Source organism: Micropterus dolomieu, linkage group LG03 (assembly GCF_021292245.1).
Source record: "Micropterus dolomieu isolate WLL.071019.BEF.003 ecotype Adirondacks linkage group LG03, ASM2129224v1, whole genome shotgun sequence".
Classification (NCBI taxonomy): domain Eukaryota; kingdom Metazoa; phylum Chordata; class Actinopteri; order Centrarchiformes; family Centrarchidae; genus Micropterus; species Micropterus dolomieu.
In genome coordinates, this window is record NC_060152.1 from 3,742,389 (window position 1) to 3,749,978 (window position 7,590).

Below are 7,590 nucleotides of genomic sequence, written 5' to 3' on the forward strand. Positions count from 1 at the left end.
ATTTTAAATTGTGTTTTAAGCATATTAAATTCAAAATAAAATACTGTGGCATGATGGTATATTTTAAACCTTTCAAATAAACCATATTTTACAAGTACCAATAGTTTTAAAGTTGCTGAGATAATTGAAAAACTTCTGTCCAGCAATTTGCATGTTTTCATTTGGCAGGGTGGCATAAGCATGGGACATTTATTGTCCCATTATATAAGTGACAATGTATTATCAGTAACAGGTTATTGCAGCATCCAGAGGACCCCAAGTAACCTTTATGTCTGAGTAAAAAGGTTTGTAAATCCCTTTCAAATAATGATAAAAATACCTACAGTATGTTTAACTTATAGTCAGACTGGTTAACTTTCCATGTCAGGTGGTACAACCAATGTAATACTTGAAAATTGTTAATTAATCATAAAACCTTTTATTTAATCAAAACAATATATGTATGAACTTGCTAGCAAAAGCACAAGTTAATACAAGTTTCATACATAAGTTGTAAAGTCAGGTGGTGCAACTGCAAGGAAAGTTATTCTAAAGTGACTAATGTTTGGATTGATAATTAAAATTTAAAAATTTGTTTTAAATTAAGAATGTTTTACACTCTCTAAGATTTTTCATGTGAATAGGTTGTGTTTACTGGCTTCAGAAGAGCTGCGTTCAATACTACCAATTTAATGGCACCTAAAAAATGAACACTAAACAGAATACAGTGAGTTCACTCAGGTAATTCAATCCAAAGCTATGCATCTAAAAGAAAAGTAGATATGCAACTCAGAGGGGCACTGTCATCAGAATTGTTAGAGCAAATACTGTTAATCATTAAATATTTAAACCAAAGCCCCAGAGGATTCGAGTAAACACTTGTGAAGGTGAAATTTTGGTATGGACATGCTATGCAGTAGTATTTGTAGTATTGAAAAGTATTTGGCTTGAAACTTTTTATTTAAGTATTCTTTGTGTTTTTTCCATCCCAGTCCAAATGAGGAGTTGACAAGATGTCTGTTTGGACCTTCCAGCTGACTGGAGTACCATGGCTCTTGACTTTGAAAAGAAAATGAGTGTTAAGTTAAGTGTTAACTGTGGTTAGACAGCTGTTTTCCACTGAGTAATAATTAGTGCATTCAGCAATTTCCTTGTCACCAGTTTGTTGGCAAGTCACATCAGAACAGTTGCAGTTTACTGGAAATAAATATTTTGCTCATGTTTAAGGGTGCTCCAATATCCTTACATTTTGCAGCAAATTAAAATATTTCTTTTTCAGTCAATTTTGTGTTGCCCTGTTTTTACTCATACATAACACAGGTGTTCATAGCTTGCAAAATTTCATTTAATTGTGTATGTAAACAGGATTAATCAAGTGTATGTAAAAAAGATATGTACTTTATTTAATACCTATAATTCATTAACTGATTTATTTACCACTTTCAGGGCAGTGGAAGGAGCTGAAAACATAATATCACTGGACAATATACAACAACACTTGCCTATTTAGACATCCAGTAGACACAGACCAAAATGAGAAGTAATTTTGAGTCATGTTTCTGGCTACCTAACAAATGTGTATTCTCATTCAGTCCCCATTTAGCTCTGGTCTCTTGGTCTTGGTCTCTACCAACTCTTAAGAAAAATATCTCACTCTTTAGCTGCTGAACACTCCACTATGTTCATCAGCTTACTTTTTCTGTCTGCCGTTTGGTGCTGGACAGGTAATGTCCAGTGGAGTTATCAGTGCTAGTTTGCTGTAACTGGAAAAAAGTCGCAAGAGTGTGAACCACACAGTAATGTGGGCCATAAAACCGAAACACTGAGCTGAAACATAAAATACTCCTTAATACTGAGGTTACATATATACTTAAAATAATTGTGTGAGGTTACAAAAGTTGGACACATCATAATTCTGACATCAGAATATTGTGTGTGGAGGGCTTTTAAACACTCTTCAATGAGCCACAGGCAGCAGATGTAAAGTAGCCTTTTGTCTATATATCCAACATCCACTTTGTTTAGAGCAAACTGAAACAGTAGCAGCTCAAGACGATCAGAACGTATGTGTTGCACCCAGTGTGTGTGTGGGTTGCTCTTTACAGTTTAAAACAATGTACCTCAAAGAGAAAATGTCGGTTTTTATCTTAATGTATTGTTTAATTCTAAATTCTGACCACTTGTTAAAAAGAGTGCCACTGTAGTGAGGCAAGCGTGGGGCATGTTCCCTTCATCCTCAACTGAAACTACACTTTTGGTAGAGATACAGGTTACAGTAAGAGGCATTAAAGCGTAAAATTATTTATAACCTACTCAATGTTACGGTAGCCAGCTAAGTTGTGCAGTGAATGAACCTCACTTAGTGAAGCCTTACCAGACACAATGGCGCCTATGGGTTTTAGCCTCTTCTGTAGCGCGTCCGTCTCCCATGCCTGAGGTCGCAAGTTCGAGTCTGAACTGTGCAGTACAACCGTGGGCCAGTTACGTCGAAATGCTGCACAAGGTTAGCTAGTGAAAGGTTATCTAGATGATGTGGTAACTTGGGGGATTGTTTTCTGTTTGGATGTCATGGTTCACTGAAGGTTATCTTAAAACCTACAGTCACTCACTGATGGTTTGAGATTAGGGCTGTAACACAAAGTCTGTCTCTTTATCAGTTAATATCACAAAAACGTCTGTATTTGTATCTATGTTCAGTGTTTAAGGCACTTAGGGACGTCTATGTTTATGTTATGCTTATGGACATCGCAGATCCTGACATCACTGTAACGATTGTAGTGTGTTTACGGTGTGTGACAATAATGTGGTGATGGTGGGCTATTACTACACAAATGTGGATGTTTTTCATATCTGTTAAGAGTGAATTATATGTGCATGCTAGCAGTGTATTCGTTTTTGGGTAAAGCCCTGGCTGAGACCCTCCTGATATTATCTACATCAGTTATGTGTGTTCACAAGCTCCGAATGTACCCACATGAATACTACACATGCATTGATCCATGTGCCTCCAGTGGACACTTCTCAATTGGTAGCAGGCCTCCATACAACCTTTTCATCCTGAGCCTGTATGGATACTCATCCTGCATCCAACAGAGCAGCTTTTATTTTATTTACTTGTTTACTGATCTGATCATAACAGACATCTCGATTCTTTCATCAGCATGATGAGTGGGTTTGATAACCACTATCTTCTCAAGAGGCGGACAGAGCTGTTGCCATAACGATAACCCTGTAATAAACAGAATAATGATGCCCAAACTCCAGCCAACGCTGTCACACAAACCTGGCACGAGTATGTGTTGGCCAATACACTGTGTTATCAGAGGGGGAGACTATTAGTGAACATATCTCACCCACTTGACTTTTTTTTTCCTTTCTCTGAATCCCCAACACTTCTTGAATTCTCGCTCACAACCAGTCGGCGTAATATTGTTTCTTCCTCTAACAAACTGCCTCTTCTGCCTCTCCCTCCTGCTCCCTCTTGCCTGGCCTCTAATTCAATTACTCCTTTGTCTTATCTGGCTCTTCACTGCTCTCTCCAGCTAATCTGATTATAAAGGAGAGCTGGCAATTAAAACACAGATATGAGAGAGATCTATCCTTCATGCTTGCTGCCTTAATGAGATCCAGCTTCATGCCTCTGAAGTTCAATTAGGTGACACACTCGAGTGAGGAGGATGGTCTCCTTGTGGAGTGTACAGCATGTCAGCTCAGCCAGGATTCCAGTCTGTTTTTGCACATCTGCAGCTGGCTTATAACATATTGTAGAAATATTGACTAAAATGACTTTCGTTGTATGATTATTAGAAGAATTCTGTATCAAACGGGATAGTTATTTTGCTTTTTTATTCTTGAAGTTAACTGAGAAATTAAAAATTCGCTATTGTTTGTTGCAAGGCCTTTTGCATAACAATACTGCTTTGATCTATCCTGCAACTAACATTGTGTTTCCACAACCTAACTCAATATTGTTGGACCTCAACAATATCAAAAAGTGAGACAACAACACATGCCTGCCTCTGGGTCTGTGATCTGTTTATGCCTGTGTTGCTGTCTGATTCACTGTATGATTGCAGTTCTTGAACACAACCTACTAATTTAATTTGGTAATAAAAAATAATTGTAAATAAATTGTAGTAATTAGAAAACAGATGACTTGGTCTGATGGCAATATCCTTTACCCTGCCATCTTGGTTATTAATTTAGAGCAATAAAACAGAGTCATGCTGCCTACTGTTCTGATGAATGAGCCACTGGGCTAACAATGGATTGAAGGAATTTGTCTAAACCATGATGACACTCATCAAGACCTGAGTGCGGCTGTGTGACTGTGTGTGTGACTGATTCTTTACCTTGATAAATATGCTCTATCAAAAATGATTTACTCAAAAAGTGACATGGTTTACTACATGTAAACTGAGGTATAGGATGTATTTAGGTGCAGTCACTTCATGCTCAGCAGCAGATGTAGGCCTATGTCGTAGTCAGTATCTAAATAATGGGGAGAGGGGGTGAAAAAAGGGGCAGGCATGTCAAAGAATTTTCTGAGCAGTGAGGAGGGGCTGTTTTTTATATTCAGAAATCATTTATTATATTATTAATATTTGGTTAGGTTTAGGCATCAAAACAACTTGGTTAGGTTTAGGAACCAAAACCAAAGGGACATATAACTAAAAATGGTTGTATTTCCTTTCAAAATGTGCTATAGGAGAGGACACAATAAGTCGGGCTGGTAGTTGACTTTTTCCTGATATTGGAAAGGACGGACAGAGTCCAGGGTTTAAGAGCAACCCCTTCTCACTCTCTAACTCGTCACATATGGACGCATGGTCAAGACCCATCGGCGTCAGTTTGTAACGCACTTGGGATCCCTATAGCGTCATCGTGCAATGCACTGGGGGAAGCCCTGTAGCATCAGTTTTTGAAAGTTTTTAAAGCGAGGTATATGATATGTAACCCAAAAGACTGAGTAAGGAGGTGGTTGGGGTGGACAAGGAGAGCGGTGTTCATATCCCATGTGACACAAAAAGTCAACATTAAATATAAATTGCATAAGTTACGCAAGTGACTTTAGTTGACTTAAGTGTTTTAACCCCAACCAAGTACTTTTGCTTCGCAACGCTTGCATTGTATTTTTTAAGTCTAAGACTTGCATATTTATTGTTGCTAACTTTACTGGATGTTGCATATTTATTGTTGCTAAGCGTTGCTAACTTGACCACCGAGCCCTTATCATCTAAAAATGACGCTAAAGGGGTACCCACGGCGTTAAAATGCGACGCCAAAGGGCCTTTACCAAGTGTCAATATGTGACTAGTCAGGAGTGAGAATGTGTTGTTAAGAATGTGTTTGCTTAGCTTTTTTTATTTTCTCGAATACTAGCTAACTGTGGTGTGAATATTATACATTTTAAATAAAACTTGTTTATGGTAGAGGAAGAGTCATGCCTTTTCCCTCAGTCAGTCAGGGAGGCTCAAGGAAAAATATTTGTAGCTGAAGAGGGTCAAGTTAAAAAAAAACGAATCCTCTGCAACTCACATCCTGCTGTTGGTTTCATGCTCTTCCGCTGATCACCATCTTGTGGCTGTAGCGCACCAACAAAGGTAGTGAAGAAGGAGACTGCTAGCAAGTAAACATGACTGTAAAATATTATAATATCAAAGCACTCAACATGTTTTAGAGAACTCAATGAATGAATTGAATCCATGTGTTTAGGTGAGGAGCACTAAACGTGAACATAACTGTTGTTTACAAAAAATCTACACAGGATACCTTTAACTTAAGATAAACCTTAGAATGCATTTAAGCACAGAATGTGGATTTTGTGTCCCATTTGTCCAGCATGAATGGTAGGAAGGCTTTAGGTCCTTGAGTATAGCCTGAGAATTATTCGAAGTTCTGGTAATTCATTAGTTGTTATTGGTTCAGTTATTCTGAAATCGTAAGGTCAATCAGTCAGTCTCAGATCTGAGCGTAAGTTCTATGTATAGGGACTCTAGATTCTGAATAACACACACACACATACATCGCTGTGCTCAAGGTGAATTTATTAACTAACAAAAGAGGGTACAATAGTGGGTAAATGTGGTGATATTACAGGATAACAGTTAATATGACAACCAGGAGTAGCCTATGTAAGGTTCGATTGAATTTCAGTTTATATTGTAGAGGGAGAGAATTCTACGAGTATGAGGGAACGAATGACCAAAATTGGGTTGCAGATTTAGTTTGACTAATCTAGGGGTTATTAACTGTGGATGGAGCCCATAGAACACCAACGAGTCACAGAGGGTGGTTTGTTTTGCCCTACCGTTGCCGCAGGTCCCGTGGCGAGGCTCGACTGCCGGTTGGCTCGGGAAGTCGGTTCTGGCCCGACCCCAGTGGCGTTTTCAAGTTGGGTTGAAACCGGTGGATTGGGTCCGGAGTCCTCTTGTGGGAAGCGCTTGCAGCAGCGGGCTGTCAGCCTAATCTCAGTTCGTTTGGTGTCGCTATAGGGCCCACTCAGGGTTCTGTCGTCAGAGCCGTGGTTTCATTTATTCAAGGCCATAAATGAAGGCTTCTGAGTTTCTGGTCCAAAGTTGCTCACAACGGTCGGATGAGGTTGCAACAACAAAATCAAATAAACTCACACATTCGCCGTAGGTTCGCGAGGCCTCGGGAATATAGGCTATTTAATGTTGGTGAGGTTAAACAGGCAGCTCCAAACAGAATAAAAAAGGTCAAATCTCCCGCTAAGAAATTTGGAATTCAGGGTCGTAGCTTTCTCAGCTCATCTGAAGGAGATTTAAGTACGAAACAAAAAAATCGGAATTTCAAAAGTAAAGGAAGTTAAGAGAACGTATACGTTTAGTTTCAAGAAAATTTAAAAGAGAAGAGTTTTTTTTTTGAAGAGGCAAGCGAAAAGACAGCAGGGCCTTTTTATTGTAGTGTGACGTCAATTTTGGGGATGGTCTACCAAACGTCGCTAAGGTGTTAACTTTTTGGGATAAAGAAATATACGTTGCGCGTATTTCCCTTTAATCTCTCTCTCCACAATATCGAATTATTAGGAAAAATACTTAGTTCTAAACATTCGGATAAAGACAGTTAAAACAAGGCTAAACACTATGGAAAAAGGTTATAATGGTTATATAAAACGTAACAAAACTTGATTACCTGTCCTCAGTATACTTGCTGGTTACTGGTTTTAACTCATGAGACAATTTAGATGTAAACATGACAGTAAAATTTCGTTTATGCAATTACATGGTGATAATTAGGCCTACTTAACGATTCTGTCAGTGTAAGCCGAGTTTTAAACACTTGCGTGTTATACCTTTCTTGTCCCCTTGGTGGCGCTCGGGTCACACAAGAAAAGAGTAGACACTCCACTTTAACTGAGAGGCTGGTGATGCCTACGAGCGTTTCCATGGATAATTTAGTAAGAAATTGTATATGAAACATTTAACTAAAGCATTAGTTAATACTGAACAGACAGTGATTACTAGGGAGTAACAGGGATGAATTAAGACAACACAGAAAGAGGTTAGAAAACTAGTTCAAGATTACTTTCTTATGGGTCTGCTAGTCTTCAAACATCACTAAAGGATAACAACAGGGTTATTACTTACT